Source organism: Mytilus trossulus, chromosome 9 (genome assembly GCF_036588685.1).
Source record: "Mytilus trossulus isolate FHL-02 chromosome 9, PNRI_Mtr1.1.1.hap1, whole genome shotgun sequence".
Taxonomy (NCBI): domain Eukaryota; kingdom Metazoa; phylum Mollusca; class Bivalvia; order Mytilida; family Mytilidae; genus Mytilus; species Mytilus trossulus.
In genome coordinates this window covers 68,936,534-68,964,345 of record NC_086381.1, presented here as the reverse complement: position 1 = coordinate 68,964,345, position 27,812 = coordinate 68,936,534, and the positions used below count along the sequence as shown (strand labels likewise).

Sequence of the window (27,812 nt, the reverse complement as noted above, 5' to 3'; positions counted from 1 at the left end):
GTCTCAAATAAACAATGAACAGGACAGTGGCCTGAAAATAAAGAGCATTGGCACTGTCAAACTAGTTTAAACCCCATTTGAAATGTTTGGTACTTGTCATTTTGGGGCCTTTTTTTAGCAGAATCTACAATATGGCCATACAGTAACTTATAGTTGGAATGCATACATATATGTCATTTTTTGTTGTTTCTATGTACGTTCCCTTACCGTTGCACTTCAGTGTTTCTGTTGTTCTGTTGTTTTCCTCTGATAGTTGATGTATTTCCCTTGGTTTTAGTTTGTCACCCAGATTTGTTTATTTTTCTCTCAATCAATTTATGTGGTATACTACTGTTGTCTATTCATTTTGGTCTCTTGTGGAGACATTTTATAAAGGAAACAAGTAGCAAATGCAAAGAGTGGAATAATCAACATGGAGATACAAAAAACATGTATTCAAGTATACCTGGATTATTGCTACATAATAATAGTAGGTTCACAATCAGAAAAAAAGAAGTCTCCTTTGTTGTAATTTTTTATAGTTCCCAACTGACCTCACCAACAACCCCAGGCTAAGGTCAAGATATGAGCCAGTCTTCCTATATCGGATGCTCCTTACAACTAGCTGGGTTTTTATATATATATATACATGTAGGAATTACAGAGGGAATCAATAATGTCAACAAACTTTGAACAGCGGTATACTACTGTTGCCTTTATTTGAATTATCTTTATATAAATGAAAACCAAAAATAAAAAAAATAAAAAAGTAATTTTGAATTTTGAAAAAAGAAATCCCTAAATTGAGGAATGTGAGGTAAAAGTACAAATGCAAGTTCCTCGGTTATCCCCAACAAGCCTCTGAATCAAGTCTAATGTATGTAAAGATGAATGATAGGGTGGATATCTAAAACCAGCAACATACTTCGACCAATGGCAATCATACCACATCTGATGTTTATATGTAATGGGATTTGTATATGAAATATTAGGTCATAGCTCCATTGTTAAAGACCCTGTATCAATCTCTTGACATTTGGTCTTGATGAAAAGTTTGTCTTATAAGCAATCATATCACATCTCCATATTTGCATTGTTGAAATATTAGGTCATTGCTCCATTGTTAAAGACCCTGCATCAATCTCTGTCATTTGGTCGTGATGAAGAGTTTAATAAATGTCTTATTGGCAATCATATCACATCTCCATATTTGTTACGTGTTGAAATATTAGGTCATTGCTCCATTGTCAAAGACCCTGCATCAATCTCTGTCATTTGGTCTTGATGAAGAGTTTAATAAATGTCTTATTGGCAATCATATCACATCTCCATATTTGTTACGTGTTGAAATATAAGGTCATTTCTCCAGTGTTAAAGACCCTGCATCAATCTCTGTCATTTGGTCTTAATGAAGACTGTCTTATTGGCAATCATATCACATCTCCATATTTGTTACAGACCCCAGCTGCATCAATCTGTGACATTTGGTCTTCAGATGAAGAGTTTGTCTTACTGGCAATCATATCATATGTAATTTAAGACCCTGCCTTTGACTCAGGTGGGGCGGGGAGTAAAGGATTATTGAGACTGCTACAAGGGGGAGGGAGGGGGAAACCAAGACTAGAAGAGGAGCATACTGTGAACCAACTTATTTTTCAGACAATTTATTAACGAGACTTCAAGCGAAAAGAAATAAGCCGAATATAAATCACAAATATTTCAAAATAGAATGAAGTAATCCAAAAAATAAGATAGTCACGAAACACATCCATGCAAAATATGTGAAAAAAAACAGCAATATGGGATTCTTTTTCCCCTTTTTTCATTTGTGATTTCTGAGCCTTTTATAGATGACTGTGTGGTATCTGCTTTGCTCATTGTGGAAGGCTGTACAGTGACATGTAGCTGTAAATTTTTGTGTCATTTATTCTCTTGTGGAGAGTTGTTTCATTGGCAATTACAATACATTTTTTTTATTTCTGCTTTGCTCATTGTTGAAAGCCGTACAGTGACCTATAGCTGTTAATTTCTATGTTATTTAGTCTCTTGTGGAGAGTTGTTTCATTGGCAATCATAACACATCTTTTTCTGCTTTGCTCATTGTTGAAGGCCATACAGTGACCTGTAGCTGTCAATTTCTATGTTATTTAGTCTCTTATGGAGAGTTGTTTCATTGGCAATCATAACACATCTTTTTCTGCTTTGCTCATTGTTGAAGGCCGTACAGTGACCTATAGCTGTTAATTTCTATGTTATTTAGTCTCTTGTGGAGAGTTGTTTCATTGGCAATCATAACACATCTTTTTCTGCTTTGCTCATTGTTGAAGGCGGTACAGTGACCTATAGCTGTTAATTTCTATGTTATTTAGTCTCTTGTGGAGAGTTGTTTCATTGGCGATCATAACACATCTTTTTCTGCTTTGCTCATTGTTGAAGGCCATACAGTGACCTATAGCTGTTAGTTTCTGTATCGTTTAGTCTCTTGTGGAGTGTAAAGTCGCATTGGCAATCAAACTACATCTTCTTTTTTCGTATATACACAGGAAAAAATCCTATGTGAAATATGATAGAAAGGGTGATACACAAAAAAAAAAAAACGCTGCGAAAATTGATAGAAATGGCGCAACACGAATAAATTGTCCATAAAATAAGTTGGTTTACAGTAATTAGTTCCTATAGAAATGTCAACTGTGTTACAAAAATATGACATTAAATTGATTTTAAAAAGAAGGTTGCCATTTATCTGTTCCCCAGCAAATTGAAATTTGAATATCATCATAATGGTCAATCGAAATTGAAGAAAAGAAATGAAATAAAAAAATTGTAAACATGAATAGGTCTAAAGAACATTTTTAAAATTTTACATTTCATCTCCCCCCAAAAAAAATCCTTATTTAACTGTCCCATTCTGAATTTTAGGTATTAGGTATTTATCTGAAGTTATAATAATATGTTAGACTAAATTAATGGCATTTTGTCTTTAGAAAGTCATTTACTAACGACAGTCAGTCTCAACCCAATAAATTATATTCTGCACACATACTTAATGAATAAAAAGCAACCATATCCCTCCATCTGGTTAGAACCCCAAACCCTTACTAGAATTGCATACACCAATCTCTCTCTCCCTTGTGCCACTCTATCATGCCACTTAAATACCTAACAACCTATTTAGGAAGTATCATGTTAGTAAACCCCCAGGTTAGTGTTGATACTTCATAGAATGAAAAGATTTATAAATGAAGTACTAGACATGGAGGGACATAAGTATAATTTTTAAAGAAATTAAAAAAAATTATAAACTTAAATGAATGGATGTTACAATTTTCAGTGTAGCTAACTGATTAGTGAAATAACCTTCATTGAGATTGCCAGAGACTAAAACTTTGTTGAGCCAATTGACATGATCATTAAAAAGCCAAAAGAGATATCATTATCTCATACTTAATAAACTGTAAATTTACAGGAAAATAACAATTTAAATTTCTAAAAGCATTGCTGCAGACCTTAATACTGATTCAGAATAAGAAAAGTTAAATAATTAAATAATGAAATAATGTTGAAGAGGGAGAAGTTTGATAAATCTGAAAAAAAGGAAAAAACAGTAAAAAGTTTTATTAAGAAAACTATTAAAAAATTAAAAAAAGAACTAAAATAAAAAAATGTTGACATTGCTATGGGAACCCTGCCCCTTTTAAGGCAGACTTCATACAGGCACTAATCAAGGATAAAAAGAATCAAGCATTATCCCTTAATTTCACATTCCACAATGTAGGTGATCTCTTAAAAGGTAACTAAAAAAAGTTGATCCCAACTAACCCACTGAACCAGAAGAAGGATACAACAGATATGGCGCTGTACTTCATTCTTGCCGTCGCCTAGAAGCCATCAGCAAGGACCAGCTGAGAGCTATAATTTGACAAAAGAGACTTCAATTTCCCCATTGTGAACTTTCCATGTGTAGCAGCAACCCAATTATACCTGTAAATGAATTTCATGTCTCCTTGCTAATTATTCCACTCTTTGCATCTCATGCATGTAGCTATGATTCCTTTAAAAAACAGTTGCTGCTTAAAAAGATAATTCTGAAACAAGGATTGTTAATGATCAAGTTGAAAGAAAGTCATTCTTTACATGATTAATTGTTAACCAAAATTCTAGATGTGAAAAAATATAATCATTTTCAGTCAAACCTGCCTTAAGGTCACCACTCTTATTTAAGAGGTCAACTATCTCTAACAGTCTCTTGGATACCATCTTAAGCATTTGTTCTGTATATTTCAGTGGTCACCTGTACATGTGGTCACCTTTATATTAGTGTATGAAATCATCATTGTACTGTTTTTTCAGTTACCAATTATCTTGATTATAATCATGATGAAAAATATATATGTTCTGTATCAAAATCAAAATGAGAAAAGGAACCAGTTTGAAACAAAAAAAAAACATAGCCCCCCCCGAAAATCAAATGGTTGCTGCCTTAACTACTAGCAGTCTGATGTTATTTATGTATTATTGTCATTTTGTTTATTTTCTTTGGTTACATCTTCTGAAATCAGACTCGGACTTCTCTTGAACTGAATTTTAATGTGCTTATTGTTATGCGTTTACTTTTCTGCATTGGCTAGAGGTATAGGGGGAGGGATCTCACAAACATGTTTAACCCTGCCACATTTTTGCGCCTGTCCCAAGTCAGGAGCCTCTGACCTTTGTTAGTTATTTTAACTTTTAGTTTCTTGTGTACAATTTGGAGTTTAGTATGGCATTCATTATCACTGAACTAGTATATATTTGTTTCGGGGCCAGCTGAAGGATGCCTACGGGTGTGGGAATTTCTCGTTGCATTAAAGACCTGTTGGTGAACTTATGCTGTTGTCTGCTCTATGGTCGGGTTGTTGTCTCTTTGGCACATTCCCCATTTCCATTATCAATTTTATTTTAATAAGGGACTTTTTAGCAGTAAAGTAACTAAGAGAGTCCACTCTTCACAGGATTCTGGATGTTGTTCCAACTGCAATAAGTCATCTGCAGACTTCATTTCTGTGAACATGTATATTTAGATAATAAAGGAAATGGATCATCAGCCCTTAAAACATTATTCTTTTTTAAATGTCTAATTTAACCTAACTCATTATCAATATCTTTTAGTCAAATTTAGAGAAACTCAAACCTCTACATCACAAAACTCTCAGCTGAGAACTGTCTTCTTATTACAACATGTGATCTTCTAGCTACCTCAAAAGTTTCATTTACAGCTGTCCTCTCCATTATTATAAGTTCCCCTCTGTCCCAAAAACATCATCTACAATATGAAAATAATTCAATTATTGAAAACTTTAGATTTGTAAACTATACCGATAATATTAATTATACCTTTCATAATCTACCATGTCAATTATTATAGTTGTATGTAATGCCATAGGTCTTAACCATTTATTGTTAATGAGTTTGTGCCAATAAAAATATTTGTATTTGTATTTGTATAATAGGTGCCATATCCAACTTAGGATAAGCATCTGATTATAAATATCGTATGAAGTAAACATATGTTCATGCCTATCCATGTTAATAATGTCTTAAACACATCTTATAAAAACTCAATTTAAACAGAGTTAAAAGTATATATGTCAAGTTTGAAATTATCTCAACATAATTAAAGATATATATTGAAACTAAAAAATTAAGCTATATGGCATATAGAGCCTTTATACTACCTAAGTCAGTAAGGGAAATAACCCATGAATTGTTTTATTTCCAAGGTACTTTATGCTGGTTTCTAGTACAGTCAGGCCAAGTTAATGCTAAAAGATTTGTTATTAAAATTGAGAATGGAAATGGGGAATGTGTCGAAGAGACAACAACCCGACCAAATCAAAAACAACAGCAGAAGGTCACCAACAGGTCTTCAATGTAGCGAGAAATTCCCCCACCCGGAGGCGTCCTTCAGCTAGCCCCTAAACAAATATATACTAGTCCAGTGATAATGAACACCATACTAATTTCCTAGTTAAACTTACTATATTATGTAATGGTCATAATCAAAACTTGTAAAAGGTACGTGTTCAAATTTGAGCTGTGACATGCCTAATAAGAAAAAAAATAATATGAAAATCAAGAGAAGTGGTATATATGCAGTGTTACTGCCTAGTTGGATAACTTCAGTATTTCAACATTGATCCTTCTTAAACCGACATGCTTTTATGGTCCAAAATTATGCCTATCCTTGCAGAAACAAAAGTGCACATGATGAAACAGTCTCGCCTTCTATTAATTTCAATTGATATTTTGATGATAGTTCTAAATATAAAGCTGTATTACATTGAACTATCACATAAACTTAACATAATCGAAGGAGGTCAAATGTCAGATATAGCCAAACTATACATCTACACCCACAATCATTCCATACACCAAATATGCTTTAAATGTACATGTAGTTGACCTAGTCATTCAAATTGCACATCTAAGAAACAAACTTATAAAGGAAAACTAAGCATTGATCAATGAACCTTGAAAATGAGGTCAAGGTTAGATGAATCATGCTACACAGATATGTATATGAAACCGGGTGGAAATGGGCATCATAAAGACTCAGTTGTAATATGTATGGATTCTTTATTAAAGGTCTTAGTAATCAGTTGTCTCGTATAAAGACCCTACAAAACATAATTTTAAAATACTATAAATACAGGTGCAAATATAGATAACTCTGACAAGTTTCTAAACAAGTACATTGCACTATAAATATAACATTCTAAATAAAATATTATATTCTCTTTCATATCTATAATTCTATCTCAAAGACTCAACATAAACATGCTTCTTACATGTGTTAGTTTATGCATCTCATAAACTTAATTGCAATAAATATTCTGTTACCATGTAAATAATATATTCTACATGAATTCCATAAATAGTAATAAACTAAGCAAAACGGTAAAACATTAAAATATCTATATGCAGCAACTTTGCAACGCAAAGTAAGCAAAATAAGCAAATAACTAACCAAATTATAAAACAACATAATACAACTCTTTGCTTACCTCAAGTGCTAGTTTGAAGGTCACAAGACTTCATATGTGTATTGGCTACATGTACATCAAATATTAACCTGAAGATAAATAAAAATTCATAATTACTGTGTTCCATGTCTTAGTCTATAATGTGTACACATACCAAAAATAATAAAATCTGTTCCCTTAGATTATCTTAAATATAATAAAGGTTTAAAATGAATATTTAACTATTTGATCTATTTCTTATTTATACACAAGAAAACTCTTTCTTTCTATCTAATATAATTTCACTCCAATGCTCTATTATAATCTATTATTTAGTAATTATTGAATATTTTAATCATTTATCAATCTTTAATGATTTAAAGCATGATATGGTTGATTAATTGTATTTCTCTAATTTTTGTGCTATTTTCACATTTCCTGACCGGTGTGAGAAAAGTATTTCTCCTCACTAGTGAAAAATCTGTTCTTGGCAAATGATTAGTCGAAATTTGATTATGACGTCAAAATGTTTTGTTTTCTTCTCAATTTTTCTATTGTGACGTCATGAAAAAAGGCGACCTTGCCTGATGACGTCGTATATAAAGAGCACAATTTTATGAAAATCTTTGAAAAAAAACGATAAAAGGCATTAGAGAAAGAGATTCCGACACTATAACTCGTGTATTACGATATTTCTCCACTCTCGACAGTTAAATTTTATTATTTAAAGGGCTCGGCAAGCCTCGCGCTTTAAATAATAAAATGTAACTGTCTCGAGTGGAGAAATATCGTAATACACTTGTTGCAGTGTAAGAATCTATATTTCTCTAATTCTATGGAAATTTATCCCTTTCTGAACCCATCCTATAAACAAATTTAAACAAGTGTGGTTGCTGGTGATCTCAAAAGATCATTGGATGAGTTTAAGGGTCATGACCTTTTTAGATAACTGGATGAATCAAAATTTGATAACAGGTGTTAATGAAATTGACAACTTCGTGCAATGTGAAAGGCACTCGAAGGGGATTTTCGGTTAGCAAAAATAGAAAATGTCTTTTTAATCATTAGAGAAACAGATTCTTACATAGTTACTCGTGGATTATCGGATTTATCCAATCTCGATAGTTAAATTATCTCGATTGGATAAATCCGATAATCCACTGGTATCAATGTAAGAATCTATATCTATCATTCATATAAAAGGTCATATTCATACTACAGATTCATTTCTCCATTCAATTTAATCAATCTAACCAAATCTTGCATACTCTGTTAAAAACTAGGTGAGAAAAGTATATACAACTGACCTGTAAAGTAGTAATATGGATTCCCAAAAGATTCAGCAATAACTATACAATAATTCATATAAGACCATTTGCAAACTCCACAACTGAAATATATCTGCTCAGTATGACAGTTGAAATAAGAGTGACCAGAACAATAGAATTTTCCCTCCAAAAAGAACATGTGACCAAAATCACTATCCATAAGAAATATATAGCCTTAATTAAGATTCTAAATATAGAAATCAAGGTAACAAAGACAAACAGGTACAATGGTCAGTTTAACAGTAATCAGACTAGACAAATTAAATACCATTCAATTTGTAACTGATAATATATCAATAGTATGACCATCATTTTATTCCAATATAATCTAATCAATACACATGTATATACAAATTTACATTTACAAAAATATGCCAAATTTCACTCTACCACAATTACATACATATGCACATGTACAACACAAACAGTTAGGTTAATGTATTAGAAATCCAGGAATAGGAGATGATAAAACATTTTGGGCTCATTTTTAATTTTATTTTCTAACTGTGGAGTGCTACCTTACGGCACATCAAAAAGGACAGAAATGCACTTTTTAAGGTAAAAAATACCACAAATCTTTAGTCTGTTATGTTCTTGTATTAGTTTTGAGGGTTAAAAATCTGCTAGGAATGCAATTTATGATTATTTTAATGTTTACTCTCCTTGGCAACCAAATTATACACATTTTGACACTTAAACATGTTGCGGTCTTTAATTTGTACTCCATTAGCTTTGCCCTTGTAACCAAAGATTGCGCTTTATATGATATTCTCAGAATGTATCGCTTTATATTTATGTCAGAATGCGAAAAAGTCAAATAAACATTTTAGCAGGATTTTATATTATAATTTGGCATTAATTAAATTTAATGATGCCAGTATGGCAAGAAATTAATACCCTGCTTGAGAGCTTCTAAACCAAGGTTAGGTATGCTATTTACAGCAAAATTGACCTATAAGTACTTTGAAATACCTAAAAATTGTACAATTTGTCCTCCTTTAACGTTATTTTATGATTTTAAATAAGATAAAGGGGAAAATTATAGAAATTTACCCCAAAATTGAGACAAACTTGCAGTTTTTCACTATGATCCATCATTTATTTTTAAATCACTTTTTGTCACATTGCAACATCAACTAGCTGCTAACCTTCATAAAATCTTTGTTACTCACTCAGAACCAATTTTAAAAACTAAGGTACAGTTTTCATCGTAACAGCTAGTAGAACACAGAAAATATAATAAAAATTGAGGCAGGAGGGGAAAAATTTCACCTTAAGGTAGTACTCCAGTTAGGTGTGAAGTTTCGCATTTTGGCCCCTGTGAATTTTTCAAATATGAGAGCTAGTGTGCAATAAAATTCATTTTTGGATAGCTGAGTATTAAAATAGCCTTTATAATGGGTTTTAATGAACATCAAGGTTATGCAATGTATGTAATGTAGGCTGTTTTCTGTATGACAGTCTGTAATTGCATGTCCCTACCATACATTGGTCCGGCAATTATTGCAATGGTTTTTTTTCAACTTTTTATCGCACGAACTTTGTGATTGGATTTTACGAAAAAATGAGGCGAAAGACACCTATTTTTTATTTGATCATTAGGAAGATTTGGGGAAACAGGTTCTGAAAAGGTATCACTCAAAGGTACTGAAATTCTAGTTTGATCCAAATTTTGGGGAGAAAAGTGACATGTTCACCCCCCTTTTTGCAATATTTTATGGGAAATTAATGCAGAATGTTGCCATGGATACACAGAAAAGGAATTAATTTTAACCCTTTTAACTTTTGAAAATCAAATCTATGGAAGATACTGATTACATACATATGCACATGTACAACACAAACAGTTAGGTTAATGTATTAGAAATCCAGGAATAGGAGATGACAAAACATTTTGGGGCTCTTTTTAAATTTTATTTTCTAACTGTGGAGTGCTACCTTAGCTGACTATGCAGTATGGGCTTTGCTCATTGTTGAAGGCTGTATGGTAACCTATAGTTGTTAATGTCTCATTTTGGATTCTTGAGGACAGTTGTCACATTGGCAATCATACCACATCAATGGCGGATCCAGAACTTTTCATAAGGGGGGCCCGCTGACTGACCTAAGAGGGGGCCTGTTCCAGTCATGCTTCAGTGATTCCCTATCTAATCAACTAAAACTTTCCCACAAAAGAGGGGGCCTGGCCCCCAAGAGTCCCCCCCCCCCCTGGATCTGCCTATGCACATCTTTTTATAATTAGCATTTAATTCAAATTTGTTTGATAACAAATTGTTCTCTTCCATAATAAATTACAAATTTCAGATTGCAATTTCAGTCTTTAAACCTTTCAGCTGAATTAACATACATGTATACATATGAACATTCAAAATAAACAATATTGTCAATACATTGGATGTTGCAATGGTAAATGTTCTTTTTTATCTTAAAAAAACAAACTCACTGTAAATATGTAGTTGTCACTAAATCTTTTATCTAGAAGCAATAGAAATAATAACATCCTTCACCATGTGCCTCAGTGTAACAATAAACTTGTCTTGTCTTGTTCTATAAAGGGTGTAAAGATCCAGAGAAGAAAAAGTTCGCACCCATGTATAAATCATGGAATACAATATGGCGCGAAATGGGACAGACCGAAGCTAGATTTGACAATTTTTTTTATTGATTATTATCTTTGATTTTTACCAACTTGAATAATACAAAATACAAAGAGATTTTTATTTTTTATTTCTTAAAAATCATTTTATTTCCTAAATTCGTTAAAAAGACCATTTAAATTTGACCTTGAACTCTTCACACAGCTCACATGGGGGCATGTTTGGTGTCTTCTGCACACTCCAGAATGTATTCTGGTCAAGAGTAAAACAAAGTAATCTGGACCTCTTCTGGAAATACTATAAGGAAGATCAATAAAACAAAAAACCAATTTGCCGTTATGTTGGATGACCTAATTAAGGGAGCTACCATTTGATTTTTATGGGGGGGGGGGGGGGGGGGGGGGGGCTAGGATGAAATTTGAAAAAAAAAAGGCAGGACAGGAGTTTTGAGTTAAAAAAATGAGAAACTTGCAAAAAAAAAGTTAGGACGACAATTTAGGTAAAAAAAAGTCAGGATAAACTAAAAAAAAGAAAGGCAGGACCGAACAGAGTGAAAAATAAAAAAGGCAGGACAGAGATTACAGCTACAAAAAATGCAGGACAAAATTTTTCATCCTAGCCCCCTCCCCCCCCCCCCCCCCCCCCTAATAATCAAATGGTAGCTTCCTACAATTATATTTTTTTTTATGAAATTAAGATACGTCCGGTAGACATGACAGTGATGACTGTAAAAGTGTGCTCTGTTCGTGACATTTTTCATTATTGTGCTTTTCTCTAACTCAATTTTACTAAACAAATCGGACTTAAACCCCCGTGATTATTCGATATTTATGAATATTCTTAAACTTCACAAGAACTCGTCACAATGTTTGTCTGGAAGATGATCACACTGAAGGATTTAGGCAACCCCCCCCCCCCCATTTTTGTGGGTAAATTTGATTGGTTATTTAGGGAACCACTGAAGCATAACTGGTAGTCAATGGGTCCGGGCTCCACTCTTACAAAAATTAAAATTTCTGGATCCGCCACTGATCTTGTATATCATGGGCAAATGTTTTAAGGTAACCAGACCTAAAGTGGATTATTTTTGTAAAGTTTTCAAAAATCGTTTTTCTTTGGTAGTCCTTGAAAAAAATTTAAGGAAGCGTATTAGCAAATAATTCATTAATTCACAAAGGTTTGCATTAAACGCAAACATAGGTAGAAAATATTAAAAAATAAAGTTGTGTGGCCAACTTTAAAAAAAAAAATCTTCCATTTTTTTGTTGTAACGCAAATATTTGCTATAAAATACTACAACATGTTATATTATCTTTCTAATTCTAATTCCAAATTAGAGTTTTGACCACAACTTCACGGTCCACTGAACATAGAAATGTTAGTGCAATTAGGACATCTGTGTACTATGCTTAAGGTTTATGCTCTTATATTATACTAGATTATGGAGTATGTGTCCGAGCGAGAACTTTTCTCTGGTCATTACTTTCAGAATATTCATCAAAAAGTAGCATTTTTTTCTATATTCAGCCCCATTCATCTATTTAGTCAGACGCCAGTCGCTACCTTGATATACCCTATCTTTTGTTTTTGTCGGGTAATTTATGACAAAAAGCGTTTGACGTCTTTAGCCGAACAGTTTTCTAATTTTCACATTATTCAATTTATAATCTCGACGCCAGCCTTTGCTCCTTTCTAATAAAATCCACATACCAAAAAACAAATGTGAAGCTTAGAAATGGTTATAATTATGACGCAACGTCAGATATTCTGTAGCTAATACCACGAAAAAAAGCGTCAAGTAAATATTTGACGGGATTGTTTTTTTGATAGAAATACTGAAATAAATATTTCGAATTATACATGAAAATAAAGATTGAATGATTCATAAATGTTCCCATTATGATAGAGAAAGAATAAAAATTTAATATTCATAGGCTTAGGAAGAAACAGATTATCCGAAAAACGTTTACTCTGAAGCGTTGTCAGTTTGACGCATAATTAAAGAGGTTTTTCTGATAATAAAGCTTTGAAATAAATTTTTCAAACCCAAACAAAGGCTTCGTCTCTGTCAATATTAACGAAGCTCTGCAAACCCACTGAAATAGTCGTGCTTGTAGACAGTTTGTTAACCTACTCAAAACAGAGACGAAGCTGTGTGGCATTCGGTAAGTGCATGAACAGGAGGCAATAGTTCACAAATGGTTGGGGAAAGTCACTTAGTTGATATATGAGAAAAAATATTCCCCCACCCGTTACTCTGCTTATGATCCCGATCTGCGCCCATAGCTCGTTTGTATGTGTCATATGTTTGTAGTAGTGAAGGTACAAAACAATCACATTCGTTCGTATGATTCTTCTCCCGCATTTTCCCATTCCTTAGGGTTAAGTTTCGACAGTCATTAAAAGTGTTGATTTAAATATCTTTGACAATTTCGGGACTTACAAACGTTCTAACTAAGTAAAGGTCACAATCAAGTAGAATCATAGGGGATTTGTCAAAGTTTTAACGAATAAAACTACCAAAGAAATTAAGGAGAGCCTGATTGTGTTCTTTAACAGAAAGAAACTTCTTCCCATCAGGCATTCTTCTCCCTTAAATACTAGTAATCTGATACACTTTGGTGGAAGCTGTGGTCTTTGTTCGTAGTTTCCTTTCAGCAGACTTTATAGAGTTGTTCGTGTGGTAGCGGTCAAAAATATCTGCTACTTTGTGCGCTATAGAAAAGTATTGGAACATATTTTTGTTATTGTCAGCTGCAAGGTCACCGAATGTTTTACTTTTCCTAACATCAATACAATGAACCAATTTCATACCATCTCTGAGGTAAGTTTGAGTGATGGTACCAAAGACGGTCGAGAAATTGCGCAAGCGGTGAGCAAACAATTTTAAATATCTATTACAGCATGCATTCCAGAAGAGATATTTATAAGACATGGAGGATGGGACACCACTTCAAAGGGATAAGTCATGGTTCATTCAGACGGTTTAAAATGGCAATAACATGTTTTTTCCGAAAAGAAAGACGGTTTAGTACCATTAAAACGTTAAATCCCGCTGCAACTATTTGCACCTGTCCTAAGTCAGGAATCTGATGTTCAGTGGTTGTCGTCTGTTCATGTGGTTCATGAGTGTTTCTCGTTTGTATATAGATAAGACCGTTGGTCTTCCCGTTTAAATGGTTTTACACTAGTAATTATTGTGGGCCTTTGTAACTTGCTGTTCGGTGTGAGCCAAGGCTCCGACCTTGACTTATAATGCTTTACTTTTAATCGTTACTTGGATAGAGAGTTGCCTCATTGGCACTCATATCACATCTTCCTATATCTATCTTCATCTCCGGTCATTGCTGTTGGTTTTGTTTCCTCGTGTGAATTTGCATCTTTCCAGCATTTCACGACTAAGGGATTTTAGGAAATGTCTAGTAAGGGTCCATCTAACAAGCGCACTTTTGATTTGTTATGCCTATACATCACCCTCGGACCCCCTCCCCCCCCCCCCCCCCCGAGGCTATTATAACGGTATTTTTGTTGCCATGTCGATCCATATACCGTTGAAACGTCTAGGAGTCTTTCTAATAGCAAAGTCACCATCTATAAAAGGTGCTCAATATTCTCAGAAAGGTGAAGCATATCGAGTATGTAAACTGGCATACACCTTAAGTAATTGTTACGGTAACATTTTAAACGACGATCTCAAACAAGTGACCAGTTACCCTCTATTTATATTTGTTATTCTCATCAGATTTTGTCTAATGCGAAGTTTATTTCTGTCTGGTTACATTTTAATGTTGTGTCGTCATTCTCTTATATCTAATGCGTTTCCTTCGTTTTTGGTTTGTGACCGTATTTGGGTTTTTATCTATCGATTTATGAGTTTTAAACATCAGTATAGTACTGTTGCCTTTATTTTGCTCTAACATTTGACATCAAACTATTTACTGCTTCAAGGAACACATTTCAGTATTCGAATATAAGTGATACAACACAATCAAATGGCTTATATGAATCTACAAGAGGCTGTATATGGGCTTCGAATAGCTCCCTCATATGAGCGTTAGAACAATTCCTGGCTTGAATTGCTGAAATAATGCTTCTGAGATAAATAAATTTGATATTATTGATTATGAAAGGTATGAAATATTATATAAATCTTGATTATTTTACTTTTTGCGTAACAACAGATGATGAAATTGAGTTGAAACGTACTCTAATAAATGTCCAATATTCCTAGTGTCAAACTTTTACAAAAACTCTTTAATAACGGATTAATTTTGCTAAACTTTGTTTAAAATCGTTAAAATTAGGTGTTACAACAAAGTATATATTAACAGAAACCATATCACAGATGTTCTTTTACAATGTGAACCTCAAAACTTTTTAAAGTCGATTTTTCTTTCAAGTAAATAACCTTACTTAAAAACCCATTATACAAAAATTTCACCGTACGATTTTTTGACAACAAGTCAACATGTTATAAGTTTAACACTTGAACTACCAATACTGTGATTTATAGCCATATAGTCCGAATGACGATTAAACTCGTTAAATAAGCGACTTATCCTTACATGGCCACCGTACTACATGTAACAAACTCGAAACATAAAACTCGAACAATTCACGAAACTTTCACGCAACTCTTCGAAATTTTGCATGAACATTCTATGAAGAGATATATTTCAGTATTGGTTAATATGGCTGTCTACATTTAAAATTTGCATACATATTTTCAAAAGAATATGATGTACGTTAATGTCCCATCAGAAATTTATTTTTGAAACTTGAAATATTTCAGTTCAAAAATAAAATTTGGACAGATAATTCATTTAATTGTAAGCACGATCGTGTTGTACGTCTAAGTGTAAGCTCTCAAAATTCAAATTGAAAAATAGATCAAGCTACATATTCAATTCAAAACAATAAATTTGCAATTTCTAGAGGGAATAAGTTAAACTTTCATGTCTTAAAAACTTTTAAGGACAAACACAGAGATTTGATTTCGTGAAGAAGATTATTTTTCGGCTATACCAATAAAAAGTACCTTTAAAGTTGAAGTGGGTACACCAAATAGCATTAAGATAATAGGGTTATCTATAACAAAAAAATACGGATTAATTTAATGAAAATGTATTGCAAGTTTGTCCGTTATCATAATTTGACGTGGCCACAAGCGTAATATGCTAGGGACGGCATGAACTGCATTTGCGTGTTCCTTCCTCCCCTAAATATAAATATCCTGCTTTCAATAAAACTAAATGATGCACACATTACAAAAAACACACCTATAAGACGATCAAAAAGGAAGAAAACTTCAGGATCAAAACTATAAGCTAACGTATGTCACTGCTTGAATATAAAAGAGATTATAAAAATTATATATTTTTAATTATCTGGTTAAATTCAATCAAATATTTGTATGGGTGCGTGGGTTTTGTAGCCTGAAGCTCATTGCCATATTCGGCATGGCCATAGATGGCGCTCGCAGCTCGAATCAGAATCTTGGAATTTCCGTATCAGCTTGAATTAGAATTTTGAAATCCCCGTATCGGGCACTTGTTAAGTTGCTGTCGACTAGAAAACAGGTGTTACACAAATTAGTTAAATTATTTAAAACCCGCCCACCCTGCCTATGAGAATAGTTGCTGCTGTTTTTGTTTTATATTTTCAGGCACTTGTTTGCTGTATTTGATTGGAATACTATGGTTACCAGTATCCAAGCGGACCCTCATAGTATTGAACCAATGCGAGATAATTTCGAATAAACTTGCGTTTCTATGAATTGGACATTTCCGTTATTCAGCACTTTTTTTAACATATTATGTATGGACTATTGTGATTTAAGCATCCAGAATTAATTTTAGTTTTTAGTAGTTAATTAAGATAATTGGAAAGAAAACAAGACATTTTTAAGAAAATAATCATCTTCAACTATCCTTAGCTGCAGAGTCAATTTTGAATGGGGGAGGTCCAGGGAGACTGGTAGTGATTGGAGGATTATTTCACTCGGCCCTTGCTCTGGGACTGACAAGTTCTAAAATTGCAGGTTTGGAAAATGTGGTTAGTGGTAACGGTGGGGTCTACAAATGGGTGACTCTGGGACATCCTCCACCTCATCTTATAGAGGGGAGGCCTACACCTGCCAAAAGGTGGTGCACAAATAACTGGAGCATTGGTAATACGAGTGTTTTCCCCGGTCACTCCCCACAGTAGGTGGTGGTGTAACCGTGTTTAACTACCAGGGGTTTTATGACACTGTGTCAGCATAGGTCAGCTGATAGCCATTGTGTATCGGTAATCGGTAGTCACCCTGTCGCCTCAACAAAATATTAGAGAATACTCTGTAGCGGCAAAGTAGTGCCACAAAGTTAAAATGTTTATTCTAGTTATGAAAATGTAAATACAAGTTGTTGTAATAAAATGTATGTTTAATTCAAAGGATTGGTTTTTTTTAGTTGTAAACGAAATACAGAGGATTGAACCTCTACACAAATGAATATATTAATATACAGAAAGTTAATTTTGATATTTGTGAATTACAATAAACAACAGACAAAGAGAGACAACTCTAGATTATTTTTTAACATAGTTTAGAAAATACGTCAACAATTCTTGATCGTTTCATTGTTATTCGTTCAGTATTGATATAGGGTCTTCGTATATTAGAATTGTAATTAATCATGCTCGGGTTGGATATATAATGCAGCAATATTCCTCCAAAACACATAATTATTAGCAGTAAAATTGAATATCATATGCTAATTATAAAATCATACTGGATTGGATTCTCACGGCATTTATATACTTGTGTGTTATCATGACTTTGCATTCACCCAAAAAGGAAAGCAAGAAGAATTAGATATACGTATGTCGTCCAAGGGTAAATTTGGTAAAATGTAATATATACTCGTTGTCAATGGTGAAGGACAGATTGGAACATACTAGAAATATTGATTTAAACAAATGTACGCGTCGACCATTCGTATTATATACGCCTGGGTTATAAGTTACAGAAGTTACGGTGTGAGACGAAGAGTATTTTAAGAAGGACAGTCCGCATTCCCGATTATGTATAAATTTTGTTGATGTTTTTCACAATTGAAAAGCATATCTGTTCGTAATTTGTCGATTCCATTCCAATTAGATCCTTTAATTTCCTGTCAATTTTTTAAAACATCTTTTTTCAAATATCTGAAGTATTCATATAAATTGTGAGATTTAAAATATTTTGATGAGATCATTAATTCCTAAATAGGTAATTAACGATCACTTTGGATGGACTAAAATATATAATTGCAATTGTCAATGATCCTTTTGAAATATTTAAGGCTGCCGATCCTAATTTGAAATAGTACAATTTTTAAATTAGTTCATACACTCGTGTTTAGAAGGCTATTTTTATTTATAAATACTTCAATTAAAATAATTCAGTATTTTATCGTTACTAAAGTAATCAAAAGCCATAATTCACTTAGTTCAATCAATTCTAACAGTGACTTTATGGTGGTATATATACAATAGCTAGTTCCCTATATTAACGGGCAAGATGGAGTTATCGGGGCGTATGACATTTGCGCCGATTTTGAAATTTTTCATTCTTTCATTTGCGCCGATTTCATTTTTTCATTTGCGCCGATTTTATATTTTTTCCTAATTGGATTTACAGGTTAGTTACAGGTAAGTTCATACTTTTACATTAGCTGAGCACAGAGTATACAGACAAATCAAGTGACATTGCAATTGGCAAATGGCTATCCCAATGTTTCGGGTTACCCTAAATGAAATCGATGACTGCTTCACGTTTGACATTGTCTGACACTCCGCTCCTTATGGTTACAAATGTCATACATTCTTAAACAACATACAAGTACACATTCCATAACAGTCAACCAATATGTGATGGCGTCCATAAAATTAACAAAAGTATGAATTCAACTTCACCATTTGGAACTCTTGGTTTAATAGCTTACTTGTGAGAAAATGCGAGCCCCCACAAGAACGTATGCCAGACAAAGAAAAGATGACCTTCGTTATTGACAATAACGCCAAAATAAAGAAAAGACGAAATCATAAGAAAGGAATATATGAGATGTGTTGCCTATACATACTCGGCAAGAACAGATTTATGATTTGAATGTATTCCGTTTTTATGGATTTGAATGCTGTACATATATTTTTAATTCGTCATTTAAGTATAAACAAAGTGCTTTTAAGCAGGAGACAACAGTTATATACATGTTATGATTGACAATTCATAACATATACAACTGGCTAACAGAGGAGGTCTTTAATGATAAATGAAAATAACATTACTGGGATGGAGATTTGTCCCATTGGCACTCATACCACATCTTCTTTTATCATTTCACCTGTATTTACCTGTTATTTACCTGTATACAAATCTGCGCAAATGAAAAAAAAATCTGCGCAAATGAAAAAAAATCGGCGCAAATGAAAGAAAAAATCGGCGCAAATGCAAAACGCCGAGTTATCGTTCCCGGATTCATATTCCCGAAATAATGACTTGTAGTACAAAATGCAAACACACACAAGAAAGACCCGTTATATCACAAAGACATAATTTAGCTAAGTAAGCAGTCATAGGTTCAATGCTGAAAAGTAAGCTTTTAATGACCCAAAAATTACTTGTGTATAACAAAGCCAAACAAAAAAAACCCGGCCTAATTAAATATATAAAAGGACAAGAAATCTATCCCATGAAATAAAAATATGTTGTATAGGAGCCTGTATTTCAGTGGTTGTCGTTTGTTAATGTGTTACATATTTGTTTTTCGTTCATTTTTTTTTTATATAATTAATGCCGTGAGTTTTCTCGTTTGGATTGTTTTTGATTGTCATATCGGGGATTTTATAGCTGACTATGCGGTATGGGCTTTGCTCATTGTTGAAGGCCGTACGGTGGTCTATAAATGTTAATTTCTGTGTCATGTTAGTCTCTAGTGGACAGCTGTCTCATTGGCAATCATACCACATCTTCTTTTTTTTTTTATTATAGATCCAACGCTGCAATTTTCACAAATATTTTCAACCTTGTCGCACATACATATGAATAAAATCATTACAGCTTATTTCCTAATGGATGTAGAGCAAAACTTTGGTTAGCTTGCTTGCTTTGTTTGTATATTGTACAAAATATAAAATATACAAGTTAAACTATGCCTTTATATATATTGTTTAAAGATGTCAATCTTATTTTCAAAGCTTGTATAAACAACTATACAAACAAAGCAAGCAAGCCAACCAAAGTTTTACTTTGCATGAATAAGAAATCAGCTGTATTTTAATAAGTTTGGTAATTCAAACCCTTTTTTCTTCCCATAGAAACAACTCTTCGTTAATCTGAGCATGGAAGTAATTCTTTATATCACGAACTATAAATGAGGATACACAAAATGAAAACCTAAGCGAAATTGTGAATCCCGCATTGCACGAAAAAATGTGTTGTATTTCAGTAAATAACACGTGTTCTTGGTTGATTGTAAACACGTAGTAGTCCATCATGCATTGTGACTCATGTAGTGGATTGGTCAAAAACCTAAGTAAAAATAAATTGCGTCACAAGTAAATAAACAATTACATGTGCGAGAACATAAGTATGCTAATTTATGCATTTCCATATAAGGTAGTGGTCCCGACCTGTTAAATCGTTCAGGTGTGTAGTGACGTGTATATGAAATTGTGCAGTAACGTATATTAGAAATGTCGTCAGTCTCAGTCAATCGTCATAATGAGTATGATGAAACAGAAAATGGAATGAATGAATGAATAAATATAACGAATTTTACTTTTACACCTTTTATGAACAAACGCGCATAACACAGCTTTAGCACGCGTCATTTTTTCGGTTGTTCATTTAAAGATAGTATATTTTGTTTCCGGGATTCCAGATATATGTTCTTTGGTTCGTATCTAGAACGAAAAATATGAAGAATCATATCTTTATTTAGAGAAGGATCATATTGCACTTATTTTAAAAGAAGCTATGTCAGATCTTGAGAAACGTATGACAATATAGGATGTAAAGTTGTTTTCGCTACGATAACAACAATGAGTTTTCCGAAATGTAATACTCATAGGAAATTAATTGGAAAAACTGTTCGCCAGAAATATGAGTCTGATTACGAGAGAATGCAGGAGAGTTTAAATTCAATTTTATATGCAGTGAATACAATTTAGAATTGAAATGGGGAATGTGCCAATTAAAGAGACAACAACCCGACCATAGAGCAGACAACAGCAAAAGGTCACCAATAGGTCTTCAATCCAACGCACCCAGAGGTGTCCTTCAGCTGGCCCCTTAATAAATATATATACTAGTTTAGTGATAATGAACGCCATACTAAACTCCTTCTCGTGTAGAAGTATAGATAGGGTCCCAACCAAGAATGGCCAGTTGAAGGACTCCTCCGGGTGCGGGGATTTCTCGCTGCATTTCAATTCTCAATTTTATTCTGTCATGTGCAACAAAATCTTTACAGCCCACGGTAGTAGCAACACTAGATGTTTACAGGGATTCCGCAAAATGCCACACTTCCAGTCCACGAAGGTAGAAAATTCTCTGTTTGCATGGCCGACGGCTTTTGGTATACATATGTAGGTTGTTATAGTTAATATTTGTACGCCGGACGGCAATTAAAATAACACCAAGGAAAGGTCACCGTGCTTTTTAATAATTTTAGCGCAAACTGATATAGCTCCAAATTTTTAACCATGAACATGCACCAATGGATACTGGTCCAGATAAGGGCGTAATGGGCGTACGCCCCCCCCCCCCCCTTTAACAAAAAAACAAAAAAAAAAACAAAAAAAAAACAAACAGTCAATAACATCAACCTTAACAGATGTAAGGGCATGCTCGACTTTATTTCCAAACATCATGAAAGTTCTTTTCTTACTTGCTTTGACGAGCGTCACGTCAAGCTCCACCGAAAGAGCTAACTCATCCCTTAAGTTGATCAAGAATGATTTGAGAAGCACCATGACTGAGGAGGATCGCCTAAATGCTCTGCTTCTTTTATATGTTCACAGAGACATTAAACTTGATTTTGATAAATTATTGACGATTACGCCATGAGAAATCCACGTAAAATGGTTCTAATGAATCCACTCTAGTAATTGAAAATGAGAGTCCGTCAGTATTTTTCTGTGTTCATTTTAGGTTTGGCGTCAAGGTACATGTATACTAGAAATATGTATATTTCCACATTAAAGCAATACTCAGAACGAAAGAACTTTATTCTTCAGTGTTTATTTGTCTTGTACCATGTGTGTCGTTCAACGAAACCAGAACTTAATCAAAAATAGAGGGATTACTTCATAATTTGATGCTAAATTGTTGAAATTCAGGAGCTTCTGAGCTTCCCCATGGACCCTCAACCGTAATCACGCCTCTCGTTCATAAAATCCTGGCCTAAGAATTGAAATGTTAAGTTACTCCTTATACCCTTGAGTTTGGAATTTCTCGTTATTGGTCTACTGCTGTTAAGATCCATCCAATCATTTTAATATACCATAGACAATTAATGGAGAGAACTCGGCATAAAAAATGTCACACCCTGACACTTTAACTATAAAATATACATGCTCTAAGTCAGAAACCGTTACATTTGTGCAATTCTCTTTTATTTCATTTTTTTAAGCCCCAAAAAGGTCCAAAAATGTTTTCGCCTCGCTTCGGTCGGCGAAATATTTTATTCTACGCCCCCTTTCAAATATCCTGGACACGCCCCTGTGTGTGTGTTAATAAGAAAGCCACGCGGAATCGATATCGGAGATGTTTTAGACAAATGCATCGGTCCTGCTGGACGTTTATTGCTTTATTTCTCCCTGTCATTGAAATATCCCTTTTGTGGAATATTTGTTCAACTATTGAGGGTAAATACAGCCAACGAGCAATTAGATCCTTGGAAACCCTCCTTAAATATCGCTCCAAATTGTTTGTCATTGGTTGTAAGAAAGACCTGGCATATAGTCTGCTGGATATGGAAGTTTTTTTTACAATAAGGGTAAGTAATTCATAACATTTAATCAAGCTGAACTTTACATGTCGAGAGTATAAAAACAAGAAAGTCATACTTGAGTTAGAATACCGTGCTTAGAAATCGTATTACGTCCTTTCAAATAACCCAGTACTTAAACATCTTTGCCAAAAATCTATCAAGCGAAAAACATTCGACATTGTTCTTAAAATTCATGTTTAAACAACTAAAGAGCCTTTGTGGTCACCTCGGTCTATGTTCTGTTGAGCCTGTATTGCCTCATGTATCTACATTTCTGCATCAAATTGTTACATTGATTAAAAGTTGCAATTACAATTTTACAAAACTTGGCTTAGCCAACAAGAACAAATTTATCTTTGCTGTTCATTAAATTAGAGAAACTCATACTATTTTTAACTTTACTAATATCTGCAGGCAAACATTTCATCCTTTCAGCATTAAAGCCGGAAAGTACAATCATATCTGTAATGAAATACATTTCCTAACACATTTCTGTAACATAAATCACATATTCTTTCTGATCTATCAATTTTTTTTTAATTTATGAAATGCACATTTATACCCCTGGGGATTGAAAGCATATACAAACAATACAATACAATATACACAATAGAAAAATTAACATATTAAACATCATATTATATAAAGTGGTAAAACAATAATATTTATGCAGGCGTTGTGTCCACTCCCCTCAGTGCAAATGACTTTTTTAGTGAACGGAACAGTAAGCTGCATAATATCAAATGAAGATAGATTTAATTGTAATCTATCTGTTTCAGACAAATTAAAGTATTCTGGACATATATTATTTATATCTTTTTCAAGCTGATTACTTAAAGATTTATTAATTTTACATTTTAAGAAAAAGTGGGTTTCATCTTCAACCGCATTTATATTACAATGTTTACGTATTCTAATTTCTCTTGGAATTCTTTGATATCTACCCCTCCCTTTTTCCAAGAAATGGTCACTTACTCGCATTTTACATAATAATTTTCTATTTCAAAACTATTTTTAGAAATGTATTTGTCTATTTCATATTTTGTTTTTATTTTACTGTACATGCTATATATAAATCTACCACATTCAATAAGTAATTAACCTATGACTACTGCACCTATATTTAATACACAGATCCAGACTTAACTAATCGATCAGATCGGTAATCGAACACTAATCGATCATATTTGATCAGTAATCAATTGATGACTTGAAGTCATCGATCAGTAATCGATCAAACTCTCTAGGGAGTTTGATCGATTAGTGATCGATTAGATGACTGATCGATTTAAGAACGATTACTGATGGATTAGTGATTGATTAATGACAGATTAGTGATTGTATTATAATTGAGAAAACAATGCTTTTCCAGAAATAAGCCACCTCCTTATGGAAGACATCAGTTGTGAAATAAAAATTCCGTGGAAATATTTTCACCATTGCCAAAATTTTCTGGAATTCCAGGATTTACTCAGTAATACATGTTTATATAAAATGCAGTCGTAACCAAGAGAAGCGTATATAAAAGCTTAGTCCTAACATATTCCTGATTAAAACTACATTTTTGTAGGTTTACCCATGTATATTAGTCCTAATAACTATGACGCCTTGAAAGGCTATTGTATTTTTTTTCTTTTACGCCTTTCATTGACGGAAGGCGTCAAAGCAAAATTTAAAATAGCCATCCAAGATGTCATTATTATCGATATAAAGACCCTATTTTTTATATGTGTGCATGTAACAAATTTGGTTGTAGAGGGGTCTAAATACAGCACAAACCACATTTTCCAAAAGACCGAAAGAGTGAAAAAAAATAAAAATTTAACAACAACATTTGACTTGAATATAGTAGTATATATATACTTCCATGGTTCGATAAATATTTGATGCCTTTTAAGTAAATGACCTTTGTTAACACATCAAAATAAATTTTGACATATAATATCAGCTTCAGACACTTGTGATGTTATTATCTGGTATTAAGAGGATGAAAATTGCAACCAAGTTAATATTATATTAAAATCTGTATTTTTCTTATATAAGGATTAATCAACACAAATAAATTGTGGAATTTGATATATATCCTTAACTTTATGATGAAATTTAGGGTTTGTCCTATAACATTATTAACTAATGCCAGATTTTAGGTCACAACTAAATAGCCAGAACATTTACCAATTTTACAACAGGTAATTGATACATCATTTATTCAAACACACTTGTTAGTCTTCACAGCAGGATATTGTCTAATTATCACAATATTGTAGAAAACTGACCTGAAATGACCAGCTGTGGACTATGACTCTACCATGGATTGCAAAATACTGATAAAATAAATAGATTGTTATCAGAGTCAGTGGAAAACTGTCTATTGACTTTTGAATTTACATACAGAAGATCCCCCCTTTTTTCTGAAATTTTAAAATAGTCTTAATACAAGACAATAGTGGAGTATTTGTGATTAGTGTTTTATTTTCACATGAAAGCTTATATTACTAAAGATTAGTAAAATGAATATGAATAAGAAATTAAAGATGTTTTTAAAAAGAACTGAGTATGTGCCTGCTGAGTGTGCCTGTCACAAGTCAGGAGCCTGTAATTGATTGTCGTTTGTTTTTGTGTTACATATTTGTTTTTAAATTTATAAATAAGGCCGTTATATCTACCTATGATTTGTAGTTGCATAGTGCAACTACAAATCATTGTTCTGGACAAATCATTGATACGTGTAGCAATGTTTAGAGTTTTTTTCTGAAAATGTGTTGATTAAAGGGAAACTTTCAGCAGAGACCACCCTTCTTTTTGTCATTTTTTTGTATCACTGTTTTGATTTATTGATTCTTTTCATAATTTTGTAAAATCAGTTAATTTGAATTAAGATTTTTTTGTTTTTTTTGATTTTCTAACTATTTCAACCTATAGTTCAATAAATGTTAGATTAAGTGTTTCCTGGTAGAATTTTGTCTTATAAGAATATCAGTTTACATGTGAGGTTTACATGGTGATGGTCATTAATTAGTTCTGCACAGTGAAATATTTTGAAGGAATTGTGACCTTCATACTATTTTATAGGTCATTTCATTTATTCACCAATGTTCTATTTCTTTTGAATCCTATGGATAGGTTTTAATGGGATATAATAGACAATGTAGCACCTATTGAATATTCTGTTTTAATAAGATAATAATAATATGTCAATCATCTGTTGATGCCAGTGTCCAGCTGTTAATCCCTGACCACAAGAGAAATATTGTAGTCTTATCTCATTGTTTTGCATCGAAAATAATTTATATAACAGGGAAGTGAACAGAGAAAAAGAAAAAAATCTAAAGGGAAAAAAATCTACCAAAAATAAAAATAAAATTTTATGGAAAAGAGTTGGAAAGTATTAAAAACCTCTGACTGCCTGTGTAAATTTGTTCCCTTGGTTTTTGAATACAGTTTTATGCATTTTAACTAATTTTCAGTTTAAGTGTAATTTTTCAGTTCCATTAAATAAAAAAAAATCTGAGGAAAAGTGTATTTTCAAAAAGAGGTGATCTTTTTATGAACATAGTTTTTTATGCACACTTCTCTTAATGTTCTAGCTTATTTCAGAAATAGTTTATTTCTTTTTTTTAAATTTAAATGAAAATTATTCTTTATATATAATGATGATAAACATTGATTATATGCAGCTGGTCAATCATGTTATTCTCTTATCTTAGACTGTCTGGAAAGAGGCGGAGCTTTGTCTATATTTAATTACTACATTGTAGATGTTGGTCAAATCTGTGACGTCAAACTCCCGCCAAATAGATATAGGAAGATGTGGTGTGAGTGCCAATGAGACAACTCTCCATCCAAATAACAATTTAAAAATTAAACCATTATAGGTTAAAGTACGGCCTTCAACACGGAGTCTTGGCTCACACCGAACAACAAGCTATAAAGGGCCCCAAAATTACTAGTGTAAAACCATTCAAACGGGAAAACCAACGGTCTAATCTATATAAAAAAACGAGAAACGAGAAACACGTATATATTACATAAACAAACGACAACTACTGTACATCAGATTCCTGACTTAGGACAGGTGCAAACATTTGCAGCGGGATTAAACGTTTTAATGGGCCCAAACCTTCTCCCTTTTTCTGAAACAATAGCATAACATCACAACATATAAAAACATACGATAAAATATCAATTAGCAGACTTAACTCAATCAAAAAACGTATGATTACACAAAGAACGAATAAATTTGATCTGCGATATCTGAATACAAATGCACAGTTAATTAAATATTAGAGACACAATGCCAAGTTAGTGTTGGACAGTTCACATATAATGCAAAATTTACAGCATTAGAGCATCAAAGACACAAAGTGTGTGGTTCTATTGATATAGTAATGGTATCAGAACACTCCTTGGGTGTTCCCAGTGGAATTCGTGTATTTATATGTTTTAGAGAAATTAATCTTTAAAGACTGTTGATTGGAGTCAGAAAATTCTGACTGTAGTGCTACCTTAATATAGGATTTAAAGTTCAAAATGGGTTGGTTTGGGTTTTTATGAAAATGTTGGAATTTTTCTGTATTTTTTTTAAAGCATTTCATATCTTAAACACCAGTATTTTGATGTGTTCGTCTTTGCATGGGGATTTCAAGGTCTAGAAATTTTATGGAATGATTATTGCATTCCTGAGTAAACTTTGGCAGGAAGTGTTGATGAATAAATTGAGTGGTAGGGATGGGCTGGTCACCATGGTCACTATTTCAAGCACTATTACATATTTCATGATAAAATCTTGAAATTTAGATGGAGGTTCAGTTTTCAACTTGCCTGTTTATTTCACAAATGTCAGAAACTAATTAGATGACATCTTGGATGGCAATTTTTAAATTTTGCCTTGAC

The 27,812-nt window shown here is 33.0% G+C and overlaps 1 long non-coding RNA gene across 2 annotated transcripts; it reads right to left on the bottom strand.

Moving 5' to 3' along the window:
• Window positions 1-3,509: 3,509 nt before the first annotated feature.
• LOC134683307 (uncharacterized) lies at window positions 3,510-10,942 on the bottom strand. 2 transcript variants are annotated; one of them, XR_010100989.1, is made up of 3 exons: window positions 8,288-10,678; window positions 7,023-7,090; window positions 3,510-5,281 (listed from the first exon to the last, which is right to left on the bottom strand). It is a non-coding gene; the product is annotated as an uncharacterized LOC134683307 (long non-coding RNA). The 2 variants fall into 2 exon arrangements; XR_010100990.1 differs by lacking the exon at window positions 8,288-10,678 and adding an exon at window positions 10,752-10,942 and having other exon boundaries at window positions 3,511-5,281.
• Window positions 10,943-27,812: the final 16,870 nt, after the last annotated feature.